General features: G+C 43.1%; 1 protein-coding gene across 2 annotated transcripts in view; it reads left to right on the top strand.

The window, feature by feature from the left end:
- The first annotated feature begins 14,995 nt into the window (after positions 1-14,995).
- SMAD9 (SMAD family member 9) overlaps positions 14,996-18,855 on the top strand; it is a 42,425-nt gene continuing 38,565 nt past the window's right edge. Inside the window, exon 1 of one of the 2 annotated variants that reach the window (XM_056487625.1) lies at positions 14,996-15,169. The gene's annotated coding sequence lies outside the window, so the exon portion shown is untranslated. The remainder of the gene's footprint in view (positions 15,170-18,855) is intronic. The other variant, XM_056487644.1, reaches the window with a different exon arrangement.

Below are 18,855 nucleotides of genomic sequence, written 5' to 3'. Positions count from 1 at the left end.
CTATTCCTGGCTACTCCTTATTTACTCAAGATTATACAGTAAATCAGTCTAGCCCTAATCTGGAAGATGGGCATGATAATTTAATTACCCTCAAAAAACCTCTACTGAATTTTCCAGTGGTAGGACAAAAGATTTTAATATGTTGGAATAGAAGCACCTTGCTGTGAACAGCAAATATTCACAGGGAATATGAAGTAATTTTGTCAATTACCTGGGACCCCAATTACCCTGCCTGCAGGCTGCACTAAAGATCCTGGGGTTTTAGCTCCTCTCCTCCTGAGATGTTCTCTATCAATGCAAGCATTAGGCTTATAGTTCTGTAGGTGTGCAGTCAACAGCAGGCAATTACACTCCCCACTTTAAAGAAGCTTTATTATGCACTGTGATTACTTTGGGGAGAATACTGCCTTTCCTACTAAGTGCAAATCTAATGGATAATATCACTGCACAAGTTCAAGCAATGTGCACGAGCTTTTATTTTTCTATCAAGCAAGATGTTTGATGTTTGGGGAAAAAATGTGCACAATGGTCATTCATAAAGCCACTGCTGCACTCAGTCAGATATTTTAGAGTTAGGAAAATTCAGCAGGAATGTAGGCTAATGTTCTCAGCTGTGCCTAGATAATAATTTACAAAGACCTTTAAAGTTTCTTAGGGAATTCCTAGCTCTACAAAAGTTTTATTTTTTCCATGTTGCTAGTGCATTCTTGTCAACATTTTTTCCCCAGTTTGATCTGCATTTATATTCACTCAGAGTTGAATCCCATACTAAATGGGACTGTGTCCTGTAGAGATTAATTCTTTATTCTCTGAGAAGAGGACAGATGAATGTATTCAGTGCCCCTAAGATGGCTGCTGTCTTTGTAGTCAATATCACCATAAAGAACTTCAAAATAAATTGACTCAGGTTTCACAGGTCTTTCCTTAACACAGGTAAAATCTTTCAGGAAACATTCACTGGATGTAAAGTCAGTGGCAAATATTATCCTTCATATCTGAGAGATAATGTAATTAAAACAAACAAAAGAAAATGTGGTTGTTACTTTGCTAGGATGCAAACCTGACATCAAAATGCTATGTGGCCAGCATACCATTTGGTGTTTGATAAGCACCAAGTGTGAGGGAGCAGCCCTTCAAGAAGAAGGGTGTGCAGCATGGCAGTTTCACACCAGAAACTGGCCAAATTTCTGGTGTGGAGCTGCAACATGGCAGTGCTACCAGTATTTTGCTTTCCATTGTGAGGCATTATACATGCACACTGTATTTCAAATATAGCTGTCATTTAGTAGATTGATTACATTAGTTCAAGGCTTCTCAAGTTTTATGATGCCATGGCTTTCTCAACAGCAGGGAGCAGTCACTCTTACAGATCTACTACATTTTTGCCAGAAAATAAAAGGCTAATGACTTGAAATATGAATGCCACAGTAAGGCCCATGATTAATAGCCACTGAGTAATAAAATCATTGCTGACAAAATATGTCGAATGACAAGTTTAAATCTTTTCCAATGAAAAGTTTAAATGTCCCCTTGGGAAAGGAGTCCTCTGTCTTTTTTCCAGTGCTGCAGAGGCATTTTATTCAATTGCTTCTCAGGCAAGTGTTGTGAAGCAGTTTCCAGCACATGGACAAGAACCAAGACTTCCCATTCTCAAACACATTTTTCTGTTAAAAGGGAGGGTGTGTAACTCTCCACTTTGTCTGTGTCCTCAGGAGTCCTGCACTCCTTGCTGAACAGTGGCCCAATAGATTTCAATGGCCTCATGCTGAACTTTCCATAGCTCAATGACTATTTCAGAAAGGAGGTACCACAGATTAAATTCCTTTAAACTAAGCTGGATCCAAAACCTGTCTGCTCCATTTTGTTGTAGCCATTATGTTGCTGTGGTGACACAGCCCCTACTTCCTACTTTCCTCAGATGATGGTCTGGTGCTTACTCCCCTACAACTAACAAGCACCACCTCTTATGCCCAACAGCTCTCAACTGAGGGACTAAGGCAGACAAAGAGAACTGCTCTAATTCATCAAGGCTGTAAAAAAATGAATTATACACCCACGTTGTGGAAATCAGATCTGTTCCCCAGCTCATCACTAAGAGGGAAAATTAATTGGGAAACCTATGTTTTTTAGCATAAGACTAAATGCCACAGAATAATTGGTTACTGCTGCTAGAGAAAACTAGATAGGAAGTATCATGGGAAAATACTGAACTAGAAAATTTTTCTAAAATATGCTCATTTCTTCATCCCCTGAACTATATGGTAGTTGTTTAGAGTGGTCAGTCCTAAGACTTGTCTTCATAAGATACACAGTACAATACCCCAGTAAATAGCACCAACCTGCTGGAAATACCAAATTACATTAAAGAAACCTGAAGGGAGATGTTGCTTCAGCCAAGAAGAATGTGGGGTAGGTGACAGGCTTCAGCTTTTGGAGAGTCTGCCCCCCAGCTGAAGAGTCCTGACTCTGTCTGTCACATAGTCAGCCAGAACACAAGGAGAAGATCTGACCTGACATCCAGAGAACAGAGGGTAACAGCATCACACCCTGGCCCCTACCCACACTCTCTTCACATTATCACCCTTGACCTAAAACCATCCCAGCTGTTGGCCCAGCTGGGTATAAAGGGAAAATAGCAACCACCTTTTCTTCTAAAACTTTTTGAGTAATCAACTTAGTTGCATCAGTTGTCTCTAGGGCACAATACATGAGAGTGCAATAAGCATGAAGTGCCTGCCCCTCATCTTCCCTGTCAATGTCTCTTCCAGCAAAGCCCCACAAGGCTAAACCCACAGTCCAGCCAGTCCCAGTGCAAGCAGCCCACACAAGCATTACTGCTGGCTCCTCCTTGCTTTCAGGACACCTCTTCAATGACTGTCACTATTTTTACTGGTCCAAAGCTCACAGCTGCTGCTCTTTCCACGTGGGGATTGCTGAGTCCTTATTTCCCTAAACTCCTGCCTCTCCACCTGCATTTTCCATCACCTGGAGGCTGCCTGGCCAGAGAGCAAGTACCTCATATATGCTGATGAAGCCTTCATCAATGTTATCTAAAGCCACAGAGGAAAGGGGCAGCCCTATCCAAATGCCAGCAGTGGCACAGCAGGCCCTTGCCCGTTCACATCACAAGTGCCATTCCTCTAGGCAGACCTCTGTTTCCCAGGACTTCCCCACACAACCTTCAAAAAGCAAGCAAACCAAAAAAACCTTTAAAAATAAGCCAGCTAGGGTACAGATTCCTGCTGGCTCCTTAAGACCTGCAACCTAGTTTTCCAGCACTGCTGGTCTGCTGGTGGGCCCACACACAGGCTCATGTCAATACAGGCTGATGTACAAACTGAATTAGACACACAGCCCTTAAGGGAGCAAAGGGTAACAGAGCGGTGGTGGCACTGCAGAATGTATTGAAAATCAGGCATCTTTGCCTGGGACCTGGTATTTTGCACAGTATTATGATGTTTTGCACACTGAGACAGAGATGCCCAGACCACATCATATTTTCTCTCTCATAAGAGCTTAAGAACTCTGGCTTCCCTAAATGTACATGGAGAGTTTGAGGAAACACAAGCCTTTGATGTGTGTGGGGAGATGTAATGCATTTAGGCAGAATATTTTAATTATGTGAATTACAACAGGACAGCCTGCTCTTTTTAGCATGCTGAGTCATTTCCACTTGGACTCTGCAAACATGGACCCTTGCTCTGAGTGTTTAAGTATTTGGAATAAACAATTAATGCTGTGCTCCATCTTTCGCAAGCCTTGTGCAGAATAAAGAGATCAGTCATTTTCTTCTCTCTTTCCTTGTGCTTGTTAGTGCCTCCTTTGGAAGAGACTGGAGCTAGCTGGGCACCCCAGTTTGAGATACACAGTGCCAAGGGCCAGTTTGCTGAAACTATCTCACCCAGTTCCCAGGGACTGACTTCTGAGCCTTCTCTGAAGCTTTCAGTTGCCATCCAGTCTCATTTGTGTACAAAATATGGAGAGATGAATCAGAGTAATTTCTCGCCCTTTATGAAGAAAACCTGATACCTCGTGCATAGTTGTGGTAATTCTACACAGTTTACATACTAGCCACCAGCCTAGTTTTATTTTTCCTTTGAATCTTTTGATTTTTTTCATGCAGTAATTGTTCTGCTGAACTCTGTAGCTAAATGAGGTGTTTATTCAGCATCTGTGCCTTCTAAATATTTACTAATGAAGATCTTTTTAAAAACTTTTTCCCTCAGCTGGTGTACTGGGCAGCGTAACTTTTTCCATTTCTTTGATCATGAAGCCCCCTTTATTTTAATTATCCTCCCTTTGGCAGCCAAAGGAAAATGTAATATATACTGAGCCCTTCCTCACCCCTCCAGTTCACAGAGATACCGGTTGTAGATCAAAGAATCCATCAGAACAAACTGCTTCCTATGCAATAAGCCCTCTGTCTCTGGAATAAGTGAGTTTATCTTCATTGTGCATTCCGATAAGATGTTATTATAGCAGTGACTTTAATTACATTTCTCATTATTACATTAGTGTGCAGTAACATAGAGTTTCACTGAATCTAAATGTGTTAGATTGTAAAATATGGTGCCTTTAAGTCTTGTGATGGAAGCCACAAAACAAAACAAAATAAAACAAGAAAATAAAAGGCCCATTTTATACTTGGACAAATGTTTCTGTGAAAAGAATGATGAAATTTTTCTGGAATACGGTCCGGAGCATGGAAAAAGATGAAGAGACATCATGAAATAGCAACAGTATATGCATCATGTACTGTAATTCATCTCTGTAATTCAAATGTGGTAAGACTAGAAAATAAGAAGCTCCTTTATGACTTAAGGAATAGATACTTTTTGTCTGAAGATCATACAGTGATATACCTACAGTTATGCTTTAGTGGCAAATCTTTCAATATTGATCTGCTTTCCTCCATAAGAAATAGCTTCTTTCCCCCTTTTTTCTCTTTTGGTTTGTTTGGGGTTTTGTATGGTAAGACTAGAAAATGTAAGACTAATTAACTATCTCAAAGTATTTCATCTTAGGCATTGAGTGGGTTAAAAATGTTTGTAGGTATAAAAAAAATTCTTTAGGATTTGTACATTTCAGATGTCTAATAGTCACTGAACAGATGCTGAGTAAAACAGTTCTTTATGTATCTCAGCTTCTCTGATAACTTAATTAAATGTGAGGCCTGGTATTTGGTGCCAGGTGTTTCCCAGAGGAGTGAATTTATCACATGCTTAGTCTTGCAATCCTTATTTAATGATCTATAACTTAATGAAAATGGTGGTGGTAGTTCCTATGAACTGCAGTCAACTTTAAATCAGAGCAGGTATTACCAAATGCATCTCCCTTTGAAAGGCACAGACCTCCAAGCACTGTTTCTGCTTGTCCTATGGAATGGCAATAACTTCATCATCTCCAAGACAACAATATATTTGTAAGAAGTGGATTAGAGTGCAGTGGTCTCCTCCTTGGATCTCCTAAGCAAAATTCTTGGTCAGTACCCAATTTGTTTCAAAGCAAAGCCAGGGTAAAATGATGCACTGCTTGACCCCTATTGCTTGAAGCAACTATAAGTTTGTCTTTTTCCTTCTGTCAGATAATAAAAACACAGATAAATCTGATCCATATAAATCCAGTTTTTAATTAAAATACTTTGAGTTTTCTAATACAGATGGCATTTTCCCTTCTGCTCACTGCAACTGCTTTAATGCTAACACTGAATAAATAAGATATGTTTATCAGTGCAGTGTTCTTGTCTGTCAGATATCACTGAGGGTTTTTTCCTCTTTTTATATTTTGAGTTTTAAATAGTCTAGTTTATAAGGATATCTTTTTCTGTCCCCTGGCAGAAATGTATACTGTCTTTCTTTAAACTGTGGGAGTGTTTTAAAATAAAATATTATTAAAGAGATGTTTGCCATCAACATTAATTTTTAACATCTTTACATGTTTTCATCTGGAGAGGGAAGGCCGAGGACACTATTTAGTGATAAGGGTTTCAAAGACCTTCCAAGATGGGTTTTCTCCAAAAGTGAAACTCATCTTTGCAGTCTCTGTTTTAAGAAATTTGTTAATGAGCTTTTAAGTCCATTAAAAAAGAAAGGGTGGGGGAGAGGGGAATTACTGGCCTGTTGTTGTTGCAACTATTCTTTTCCCTTCTAGAGCAAGAATATGAAGAAATCATAAGCATGTGAAAATCCAAGTAATTATACCTTCTAAGTAAGCAGAACGCACAAGGGCATTTTAGGATAACTGCTCCACTATGAAAGATAAAGACAAAATAAAGTTTCAAATAAGATTGGAAAATACCTCCAAGACCACAAAATTCAACCTCCAACCATGCCTACTAGATCATATCACAATATACCAATATATTTTCTTGGGTTTTGAGCACTTGCAGGGATGGTGACTCCACCATTGCCTGTTCCAATGCTTAACCACTCTATCCCCAGTTTTGCCTGGGAGAAGTGACCCACCCCCACCTTGCTGCAACCTCTTTTCAGGTACTTTTAGAGAGCAATGAGACTGTTCAAGCTGAGTTTCAAACAGAAGGAGGCACATCAGAACTGAAATTAACACATCAAGATGACCCCACTGAATATTTCCAAAATCTTCTTCATACCTCTTCATCATTGACAATGTGGCCAAGAGAAAATAATATCTCTAGAGACGCACTTCCAGAAAGCAGCAGGTCAATAGTTTCTTCTGAAACGTTCTGCTCACTAAGGATGGCTTCCCTGGCTCCAAAAATTTAGTATCTAAGATGGAAGGAATATTTGTTGGACTAAGTCTTGACTTGCAGAGAAGCCTAACACTAAAATACAGAGATTACTTTACGGAGATTGCTTTATTGCAAGGTATCATGACTTAATTGCATTTGTGATATGTGATCAGGAGATAGTTCAAACAGCTATACATGTTCTTGGAAATAAAAAAGAAAAGAAAAGAAAAACTTTCACAAAACAAAACAAAACAAAAAAAAAAAAAAAAAAACACAAAAAAAAAAAAAAAAAAAAAAAAACACCAAAAAAACCCCACATCAAACCAAAACCAGAAATTCAGTCTTACAAAGCTGAAAGCATTTTGAAGCAAAATCAGCTGAAAAGAAAGAAAATAAATAGAAAGGGAATAATAATTAGGAACTGCTTAAAACATTCTAGGAGATGCTTTCAAAACCACAATCCAACTGAGAACGGAGGCTATTCTGGTTAACAGAGAACAGACAGACCCTGAATGAGTATGAATGCAAATATGTTCTACAAAACACACAAGACAAAAAATAAATTGAGATTTTAGAAAAAAAATCATAATGGAAAAAAAAAAAAAAAAAGGAGGATAAATCCATGGATAGTGAAAGTAACAGTAAGAAAGGAGTTCCAGAAGTTAAAGTAATTCAAACAATTATTTGTTCAGTACTAGGTAGAAATTATAGTACTGGGAAAAATAAAGATTTCAAAAACTAACTGGGAAAAAAAAGAGTTTGATTATTTATACTGCAAGGTAATAACATATTTTCTATCTTCACAATAACTGAAGATGATGTTTAAAAGCAAACCCTGACTTAAGACATTTTGAAATCGTCAGGTCAATAGCTTCTTATGAAAAGTTCTGCTTACTGGATTCCCTGGTCTTAAAAATTCAGTACCTAACACCTTGTTCTTAAGGATTTTAAATCTGAGCACTAATGAACTCCATGACCAACTCATGCTACTTCAACAGATTTTGAAAGGCCAGGAACATGAAACAGAAGACAGCTAATATTATGCTGGCATTTTGAGATATATGGAATATGTGATTCGAGGTCTTTCAGAGTTAAAAACAGTTCCAGGTAAAGCAATGAAACAGTTAAAACAGGTCATGGTCACTAAAGGATTAAGGGAGGACAACAGGAGGACAACATATGTACCACCATTCAATAAATATATCTGGTGAAATTAAAACTGAATTAAAAGATTAGCTGGTAAAGGAAATGAGTTTGATATTACAGACTTTTCTGAGGTATTCAGCTTCACGCTACCTGACATTTTAATAAGGAAATTAATGTAAGCTGTATTGAATTTGTATTATTTTAAATTGATTAAAAACTGACTAGTTCTTAGGTCTGAAAACGTCACCATAAATGGGGAAAATTTTATCAGCTTGATGGATTTTTAATGAGGGCTCAAAGACATAATTTCTTGACCTAGCAGTATTTAACTATGTTTTTAATAATGACACAGAGCAATCTATGAAGTTGTTACTGAGAACTTTGCCAATGACACAAATTATGGCATTGTTGAAAAAGGAAGAGAAAAAAAATTGAAGAGAATATGTAATTAGTCTGTCAGTGGGGCAGGTGAGGAACTCAGTCATTCCATCCCTTCCCATTTCCAAGAAAGAACCAGCTGTTCTGACAGATTTTTGCCTAAAATGTTCTTCAGAGGTAGAGTTTCTCCCTCAGCAATGGGGAAGTTATTCCAGTACTTGCTTGTAAACCTGGCTCAAGAAAACAGCACGTTTCTGCACACTGTTCCTATCTGTAAGGTGATATGCTGGAGTGGAGAATTTTTGCAGGTCAAGGTATGAGAGGATGGAGAGTCTAACCTAGAACCTAAATAAATCTTGGGCTTCATCTCAGCAAGAACCAAAATTATTAAATACTGGTGTGAACTCCATAGGTTGAAATAGAGACATACAAGGTCAACTGTTCTCTGTGTATGTCCCCTGATGTCTAGTAGCGCTGGAGAAGGCTGGCTTCTTGATGTCCACCATTCAAAAAATGTTGAAAATTTGAAGACTCAAAGGGGAGCTCAGTAACTCTTAAGATGATAAAATCACCTGATATTTAAGGGTCATTTCCAAGTGTATGGAGGAAAAGGTAGCATAAGCACCGGCTGTAAAGGAATAGACATGCAGAAATAATGAACTTTTAGTCCCATGTGAAAAGACACAAGATCAAACTGCTAGCAGCTGAAGCTAGAAAAGTTCAGAGCAGAGAAAGACATTTTTCTTTACAGCCAAGGATAAGCCTGACCACGGAACAACTTAGCGAGACTTGTAATGGATTTTCCTTCACTAATGGTTTCAAAATCTCTTTTTCCAGAAGATTTGCTCTATCTCAACCATAGCTGTTGGCTCTGATGCCAAGGTTCAGGGAAATCCTGGGACCTCTGTATATATGTGAAGTCAAACACAGTGGTTCATTCTTACCGCCAACAAATCTTTGTGTATTGTTTCTTTTCTATACCCTTTCTTTTCATCCAAACAAGATCAGCAACAAGAAAACTGCTCAGGTTAGTAAGATAAAGAATGGACTGAGATAAAATGGCTGAGAGTTCATCTGATTGTTCTCAACATTAGGTGTGAAGTTCAGAAGGTGAAGTGAAGGCAGGGGATTACAGTGGTTCTTGAATCAATGCCAGCTGAGCCAGAGGCACATAAATATTTCATCCAGGTCAATCAAATATCAGGGAGATGATTTATCATGGGTTTCAGCCACTGATGGCTAAAAAGGTGGAAACAGAATCCTTCCAGATTTTGCCTTCTAAGATTCACTAAGTCATCAATGCTGCTGTGCTAAAGGAACAAGAAGAGCAAGTAGGTTACCTCTGCCCTTTTCCTCCACATGGTCTCATAGTTTTGAGGAGAAAGTCTGTCAACTGGAAGATCTTGTTCTTCCCACTAATCTAATTCTGGGGTCGATCCACATCTCTTGGAATAAAAAGACATCTCAACAATCATATTGTTCTGAGCATCTCAAGTCTTATTCTCTGCAGCAGAGAACAAACTGCACGAATAACAAGGCAGGTAGCTGGATTTCAGTGTACTAAAAGCTTTGGAGAATAAAAGCCAAGTCATTGTATGTTGACCAAAGAAAAGGAGAAAATCAAGGGACCCTGTGGAGCTTTGATGTTATAAGATGAATACAAATTTCCCTGGAATTTCTTAGGATTTATGGGGTTTTAGCTCAGAGCAGAAATCGCCCCCAAAATTTTTAATCACAAACATGATTTCATTCTTGTGCAGTTACTTTAGCCAATACTTACATACACACACTAACAAAAATCTTGTTATGGTACTGGATAGGAAATTATTCTTTTCACTTATGAAAACTAGTAACCTGGCCAGTCCAAATATTTTGCAGAGTCTTTTTCATCTGATAATTGAAAGGTACTGAGAGCAAGTTCATTTGTCCATACCACAGTGTGTTCATTCACTTTTTGACACCTCTTTCAACCCTGGGTGAAAAGTGCCATGAAGCAAAATGACAAATTTCAGATCTCACTGGTCATCTGACCCAAAAGGGACAGAATCTCCATTCTGATGGCAGTACATGAAGCCACTCAGCCTGCTCACCTCTGTGTCTCCCAGTACTTCTGAACTATTGTTTTTCAGTCTTCTCAAGTGGTCCTTGTTACTCCATCAACTCTACTGCTGATTCCCTTTTTTTCCTTCTCTCCATTTAAGGATGTACCTCCAAACCTGCCTGCCTACCTCTTTCTTCTGCCTCTCTGGATTTACAGCTTCACTTGCAGAGTCTGAAGCAAAGAGCAGTGAGATGAGCAATTGTAATGCCTTTTCTGTGACAGAACAGACCACCCAGCTGTGCAGCAATGCTGCATTCATCAACATGTTGCACAAGATTGCAGCTACTTTTTCCACCTGTTACTCTTCTGAGAATTAGCATCTCAAACCATAAAAATGCAGGAAATTGATGTGAGTAGCACAAAACATGTTTGTAAAAGCAAATGTTTCATCCTCCTGGAAAATATGTGTGAAGTAAGACTCCCTGATGGTTCAAGCGTTTATTTTTAGACCTGATACAGATGTGTCCAAACTGTCGGGAACTTGGTTAGGATACTGAGATATCCAAACTGCCTGTGAATAAGAAGCAGGGTAAGCTCCAAGCTTCCAGACAGCACAAGAAATATCAGTCAAACCTGAGGGTAAGTAAAAGATGTGGAGCTAGGCATCCTGGCAGGGTTTGGGCTTGTGGAAGAGTGAGAGAGTGAGGTGGTGACGGCTGCTGCCCGAATAGTCAGCTGCTTCTTGGCAATGCTGCCCCGCACGTCTGACCCCACCCTGCAATACAGGAACAGCCCGCACTTTCCAGGGCTCTGGCACAGGCAAAGCGGGCAACAGAACCACAACTATGCTGTTCCCAGAAATCTGCAGCCAGAGGCAAGTGCCTGCTGTGTCTTTGCCTGGAGAAAGCCCTTGAGGAGAATGTAAGTCACGCAGTAAATGCGAGATACTGTGGCCAGGAGTCCTCTGGTGCCCGCAGCAGCACTCTTGGAGCTGCTCGAGGGATCTCCATCGCACGGCACACGACACTGCTGTTATAACAGCTGCTCCTTGTTCGGTGGGGACAGCGCCAGTACTTCACTGGAGCCCTGCAGCAGCACATACAGAGCCAGTATATTTACAGTTCTCAGGAACTCGCAGTTCCCTCCAAGTGGAAAATTCATGTTATCCTATGTTTTACACAGTATCAGTGCTAAAAGACATTAGAACCCTTCCATCCCTTTTACAGCTACATCCAGTCTTTGCTATTTTCTGTGTAACTTTATACTGATTATTTTCTTTACAGCATTACCCAGTACAAAAAGACAAAATACAGACCAAAATAATAAGAATACTCAGGGTGTTGCTTAATGAGTAAAGAAGGTTGGTCCATGTTTTACAGGAGGGGATTTGAGAAGGAAAGTTACATCATGTGCAGGCTAAGGGAGGGCTTTTACAAAGGGCAGGATGGGAAATGAGGCACTGGAGAGAGATAATGGCAAATGAGAAATGGAATTAGCAGGGCCCAGGCAGTGCAGAGTAGTGACAGGTGATGAGTCGCACTGGCAAGAGGAGCAGAGCCTCACAAAGGGGACCCAGGCTTTGAAAGCCATGCAGAAGATGATCTGGGCTCAGGGATTTGGGCTCTGAAAGTGTGTGTGGAGAGAGTGGAAAGGACAGACAGGATATATGGGCACTTCTCCTGAGGAGATCCATAGTTCCAAAGGTTTAACAGATCACAGGAACACGAGTATATATGCAGCTCTTGTAATAAAATGTGTGTGTGCATGCCACATCATCTGAAATACAACTGCATACAAAAAAAATATAATATATGCTATATAATCTATAATATATCAAACTCTAGTAAGATATCTACAACTATATATATATATATATATACACCCATGTTACCTCTGTTAGCTAGACTTTTTTTCAACATGGCACAGTTAAAACCACCATCACACAAATAGAAATGCAATTAAGCCATTTCACAAATAATTTATGCCTGTTTAAACGGAAGCTTCAATCCAAGTAAAGTTTTAGGAACTGACAGCTCAATCTAGGCAGCAGCCCTGCTGCTATCTCCTCCCTCCACTGGTTGGGATCACTCCAATAGCAGTACTGGTATTTTAATGTACCTCACCAATGAAGATAGACTGGAGATAGCACAGCAGGCTGTGCTCCAGAGTGGCAGGAGTGAAGACCCACCTAAAGACTCACTTTGTCCTGCCACCCCTTTTTTTGTTAGCAGAAAATGTGAGCAGAGGCATGAGAAACCCGAGGTTTCAACACCTGGATGAGATGCAGTAAGACCCAGCAGAATTTGGTTGTGCCACAACACACCACACCTCTGCTGAGCCATCCCCCCTACCCCACAACTGCCAGTGCATACATTTGCAGTGTGATGTCTCCAGCCAAAAATAAACAGCATTGTGGACATAAAATCTGAAAGCATGCCGAGTTAGAACGTATGATTGGCACTTTATGAATATTTACAGTGACTTTAAATTAACAGCATTTCTTCTGCCACTCATCTGTCGAGAAGTCTGCTGTAGGAGAAGCCCGACAAGCAGCGGGGAAAGCGCTGGTATTTGAAGACGATTTAGTCCAAAGCGGGAAACTGAGATATTTTGAGTCATTACATTGTATCTCCCTATTGCACCACAGCCCTCACCCACGCATGCTTCGATAAAACTACGCTGCGGAGCTCTAATTGCATTGTGGCTTTTTGATGTCTACTCAAACAACATTAGCTTTGCTGTCATGTTTTACAATGTAAAAAATTTTGGTGAAAATGTCAGCAAGATAGTATCTTTAATCATATTTATTGATTGACCTCAAAAGGCACAGTGCAATTTAACTGGAACCCCTCAATGCAGCCAGGGTCAGGTTCAGACAGTGCCTGTTCCTTGCACTGCCTGGAGCCCAAATTTCACGAGTAGCTTTTATGTCTAATGTCCTTGACTTCCTTTCTTTCAGCCCTTCCTTATTACGGCTAATGCGATACGCTGCATAGCTAGAGATGCTTACTTCTAGGGAATAGGAGGGTTTGAAAGGTAATCTCTGGGGCAGGAAATGCATCTGCTCATCGGTGCCAGCTGCAGTTTGCTGTTCTCTGACCAGTCCGATGCGGGATGGGACCCCCGCACAGCCCGGCGTGGGAAGTCGCAGTGTGATCCCCAGACCCGCCGCAGCTGTGCTGTCCAGCCGTCCCACAGGGGCGCGTCGATCCCAGCTCCTTGCGCGCAGCCGGCGTTTGTCGCCTGTGCCCAAAAGCCGGGGCAGCAGCGCTCGTAGCAGCGCAGGACGGGGCTGGAGCTGGCCCACGCCCCGTTTGGCCTCTGTGTCCATGCTCGGGGCTCGGAGGCTGGCGAGAAGCGCCCCGGGGAAGGGCCGGCTGCGGGGCACTGGGGGAAGGATCTGTCACACGCACAAGTGCCTCGCCCTCACGGCACGGCCCCGGCAGGGCAGGGCAGGGATCGGGGCAGCCCCTCCGCGGGCAGCCCGGCAGGAGCGGCGGCTCCCGAGGCGCCGCGATCCCGCGGGGCGCGGGGCTGGGGGCGAGCGGCGGCGGGGGGTGTGAAGGGCGGGCTCCATGGGGGTTCGTGTGTGCCTGTGCCTGGGGACAGCTCTGTCACCGGCAGCCCGTGTGCCGGAGGGGCACAACTCGGCGTGTGCGGAGGGGTGAGCCGGGCGAGGGCCGGCGTGCGGGGAGGTGCACGGTGCGAGTGTGCGAGTGAAACTCACCGCGGGCGCGTTCCTGAGCGCGGCAGTGTGTGCTTGAGCGTGTGTGTGTGTCTGCATCTGCATCTGTGTGGATGTGCGAGCCTGTGAGCGGTGCAAGTGTGCGAGCGGGTGTGCGCTTGTGTGCGAGTGTGTGTGTGTGAGGGTGTGAGCGATCCTGTGCGTGTGTGAGCGATCCTGTGCGTTTGAGCGATGCTGTGTGTGTGAGCGATTTGGTGTGTGTGTGTGAGCGTGTATGTATGTGAGCGTGTGTGAGAGATGCTGTGTGAGTGTGTGTGAGCGATGCTGTGTGTGTGAGCGTCTGTAAGCGACGCTGTGTGTGTGAGCGTGTATGTACGTGAGCGTGTGTGAGCGGTGCTGTGTGTGAGCGGTGCTGTGTGTGAGCATGTGTGAGCGCTTCTGTGTGTGTGAGCGATGCTGTGTGTGCGTGAGCGATTCTGTGTGTGTGAGCGATTCTGTGTGTGTGTGAGCGTGTATGTGTGTGACCGTGTGTGAGCGATGCTGTGTGTGTGAGCGATGCTGTGTGTGTGAGCGGTGCTGTGTGTGTGAGCGATGCTATGTGAGTGTGTGTGAGCGATGCTGTGTGTGTGTGAGCGATGCTGTGTGTGTGAGCGATGCTGTGTGTGTGAGCGGTGCTGTGTGTGTGAGCGGTGCTGTGTGTGAGCGTGTGTAAGCGATGCTGTGTGTGAGCGATGCTATGTGACCGTGTGTGAGCGATGCTGTGTGTGTGAGCGATGCTATGTGAGTGTGTGTGAGCGGTGCTGTGTGTGTGAGCGGTGCTGTGTGTGAGCGTGTGTAAGCGATGCTGTGTGTGAGCGATGCTATGTGACCGTGTGTGAGCGATGCTGTGTGTGTGAGCGATGCTATGTGAGTGTGTGTGAGCGGTGCTGTGTGTGTGAGCGGTGCTGTGTGTGAGCGTGTGTAAGCGATGGCGGGGGCGGGCGGCCGGGGGGGCCGGGGGCGGGGGGCCGAGGGGCGGGCCAGCGGCCGCGGCGCTGCTGGCCGCGGTCCAGCCCGGCGCACTAATACAGCCTGGCGGCTCCCGCCTGACTGACGCCGGCCGGGGCTGCTGCTGCCGCTGCCGCTGCCGCTGCGCCCTGGCCCCGCCGCCGCGCAGCTGCAGCCGCGCTCCCGCCCGGCGCGCCGAGACCCCGGCCCGCGCCCGTGGCAGGTAAGAGCCGCGCTCCGGCCGCGTCCCGGGAAGGGCGGAGGGGGAAGCGCGGGGGACGGGGAGCGCTGCCGCCGCCGTCGCCCCGTTCTTGGCGCCGGGGCTGCCCCGCATCCTCCCCGAGCGGTGCGGGCGCGGGGCGGAGGCGCAGCCGCAGCATCCCCCCGCGCTGCCGGCGGGGCAGGAGCGGCGGCGCCCCGGGCCGGTGCTCCCCCGGCGGCGGCCCCGGCCCCGCTGCGCCGGGGCGGTGTGCGGGCGGGGGCTGGGGCCGCGGAGCAGCGAGATGAGACAGACCGACGCCAGGACGGCGAGCGAAAGGAGGAGCGCGGGGAAAAACATTTTTATGGATGGCTAAACGCTGACAAGTCTTCCCGCTGTCAGGGTTTCTTTCTTTCTCGTTTAAGTAGGAGAGAGAAAAAAAAAAAAAAAAAAGAAAAAAGAAAAGAAACAACAGAGCCCCACATGACACGTTTGGAAATACTTTTCCTTTCAGAGGTTATTTTCTGTTCAAGAAATCCCGCTCCTGGACGCGCTCCCGGGCACAACGGAGCAGAATTGCTACGATTCGGGGTTTTTATTCCAGCTACGAACGGTGACTCCGATTGGCTTCTTGTCTTTTGGCTCCGAAGTTAGAACGCTACATGTTAGCAAGTAACCAACATTTCCAAAAACAATAGCCCTCGATATGGCAAATTATAAAACACTGTAATTTTATCTCCGTGCCCAGGCAGCTCTAAATGGGGGGAATTCGGAGTTGGGCTCATTGGTAACAATTCGGATATTGTTTGGTAACTTTGTGTTTTCCTACTTCGATTTTATGGGCAGATTTATTTGATGCTAGCCAGGTCTGCTTTAAAAAAAGCATTAGAGTGAATAAAAATAAATGACACACACATGGACACGTGTGCACGCAGAGACACGCATGCTTGCTGTTAATTACTTGCCTCTTATAAATTAGTGAAAGAAATATTTCAGCCCAGAATGGTCAACTATTTAGTGAAGAAGATCTCCCTTGGCAGAAGTGGGAAACTGTGTGCACGGCTTGGGAATGTGCTCAAGTTTGCAGTGGTTTGGGAAGGACACTGCAGATAATGCAAGTTTCGGTACTTTTCAGCATCTCTGGTGTGTAGAAATGTGACTCTCTATATGTGCAAGTCTTTGTGCAGTAGGACTAATTTTCCCATCTTCAGGAGCATAAGATGAAGAAAGTGCTGCAAAATTATTCTCCTCAGCAATGGTAGGACAAATGTCATCACTCAAACAAACCTCATCCGTTTTAATCTGGCCAGACAACTCCCTTCTTTCAGATTTGATAAGTACCAGTGTCTGGCTGGTTCATCTTTGCTTCCTGTTAGATTTTAAAGCAGAGGCTGGGGATGTTTGTGGTTTGTTTTTTGGTTTTTTAAATATTGAGTTAATTTGACTTAGTAGCTAAAATAAACATGCCCAAAAATACATTTCAAGTCAGTTGTATCAAGAAGGATGTGTTGTATTTACTGGGTTTGGCAGTAGTTCCCATTCCCGTCTGGCCTTTGTGATGGAATTAGAAACATTTTCTTCTTCACTTTGTTAACTTGCACATAAGCTGATAAACAGTAATTCTGCAAAAAATGCCTGGAATAAGGGTCAAGTGTATTTTATCACAAATCCTTATCGTATCTGTATGATATATGGGAACCGGGAGATTTCCCGATGGATGCATAGAATCTGTGTCAGTATTTGTAAACTGATACAAGGTGCAGATAGCTTGTATTTACCTGCAGCAACTGAAACGAATATGCACAAAGCTGTCAACTGCACCACTTTGTGAAGAAGTTGAGAATTAGTATTTCACTAAGAGTCATGCACACACACTCCAAGTATCTGCAGAAGGTGGGGATGTGGTGTAGAGGAATTCAGTAGCACTTCGGGTTTGAAAGCTGCTCTCACAGAAACTGGCAGTGCCCCATCTTCTCTTCAGTGCGTACAAGATGAGGCCCAGCTCACTAAAAGAGGAGTGTAGAAGTGTCAATATAATGTATCACATAACATCTGGGCAGTTAATCCTCCTTTCTCTCCTTCTATTCTTTTACAGGCTTTCTGCATCTCGCATTTGAATTCTTAGCTATCTGCTGTTATCAGACAGGGAGATAGTGTGTCATGCAATCCTCTCTCCTGAGTGCTAAAGTGCTGTAATTTTGATGGCCAGGCTAATCTGTCGCTATAAAGTTTTATTTTTCCATTGTTAAATTCAAAGGACAATGACTACTAATTACAAGTGACCTCTAACCAAAACACTAGCACACTAGCTAGAGTTTATCACCAGTGCTGATACTGACTAGCAGTAATTCCAGCATCAGCAGTACTGGGTAGCCTGTTTCAAAGAAACTTAAAAGAATAAGGGGAGACAGAAATATATGATATTTCACAAACACACACACATATATATATATATGCTCTATAATTTGTCTGCTGCAAAAAATACAGTGATAGCATAGAGAGATTCAATTTTTTGTGTAATATATACATGCACTTTACAAATAATAATTACATGGTTGGGAAGAAAAATACCCCAAACAACACATCATAAATATTTTAACTGAAAACAGCACAGCAAAAATATTCATAGTAAAGGTTGTTCTGCCTGATTTCCTGATATAGCAGGTATAAAGAATCATTAGTGTTATTGTACATGAACAGCAAGGGATAGTAATAACAACAATTTGACATAATCATTGCAGTCCTATTACTGTCTTGAGAACAGTTGTAGGAAAGCACTAGACTTTGAACACAATGCAACAAAATTAATTTTTCAAAAGTATCCCAGATTATTTCCCATCTTATATTTTGTCTGCAATGTTTGAATGGTTAATACTGTGGGAATTTTGCAGGTGGAAAGGTGACTTAAAGAGACTTGAGCCCTGCGTATTTATTATAGTAGCTAAAAATCTGTCTGTGCTTTTGCAGATGAGTGGATTTAATAGATTGCAGGATCAGAGCCCAGACAGAGATCCTGACTAGTACATGTTTGCATTTTAATTAATGCAGATGAAACATCAGGCAGATTGTTCTACAGGACTTTTTGCAGGTTTCTGCACCTTAGACAGATGTAAGGTTGAGCAGTTCTCTTTGAGGTTCAGTTCCTCTGGACAAGGGCACAGCAAGGATATGGTGGAGGTGGACATGGAGTGAAGACTTCCCAATTTATACAGCCCCCCTACTTAAAAAAACAAGAGAAAAAACAGAAGAAGAAAATCTGCTAATTGATCTCTGTTTTTCTGAAACAGCATTAAGATCAAGGTGTGTTTCTGATTGGGACAAGCAAAGCTTTATCTTTCCCACATCTTTCTATCCAGAACTTGTTTCCCTCCCACTCTTTTTACCTTGTCAGAAGCATCACCATCCTCCCTCTGCCAAACATAGCATCATCTTTGCCTCTTCTGTTTCCTCACAGGTCATGATATTCCAGATATCTCTTGACAGTTTTTCTTCGTGTTACTTCTTACATTTCTCCTTCCTTTTGTTTTCAGATGCCAAAGCATTAGTCCACACTGTGGCAACCTTCCAGCTTGATACTGCAACCTCCCATTTCCCAACAAGCTCTCTTCTCCCACCTACATTCTGCTCCCAGTCACCATGACCCCTGCCAAAATCCTGCATCTTTTGCTTTTCTTTCTGAAACATCTCCCATTCTGGAGTCTCTCTATATG

This window comes from Oenanthe melanoleuca, chromosome 1, assembly GCF_029582105.1.
Source record: "Oenanthe melanoleuca isolate GR-GAL-2019-014 chromosome 1, OMel1.0, whole genome shotgun sequence".
Classification (NCBI taxonomy): domain Eukaryota; kingdom Metazoa; phylum Chordata; class Aves; order Passeriformes; family Muscicapidae; genus Oenanthe; species Oenanthe melanoleuca.
Note: the sequence above shows the minus strand (reverse complement) of the source record. Positions and strands in the feature narration are given on the sequence as shown.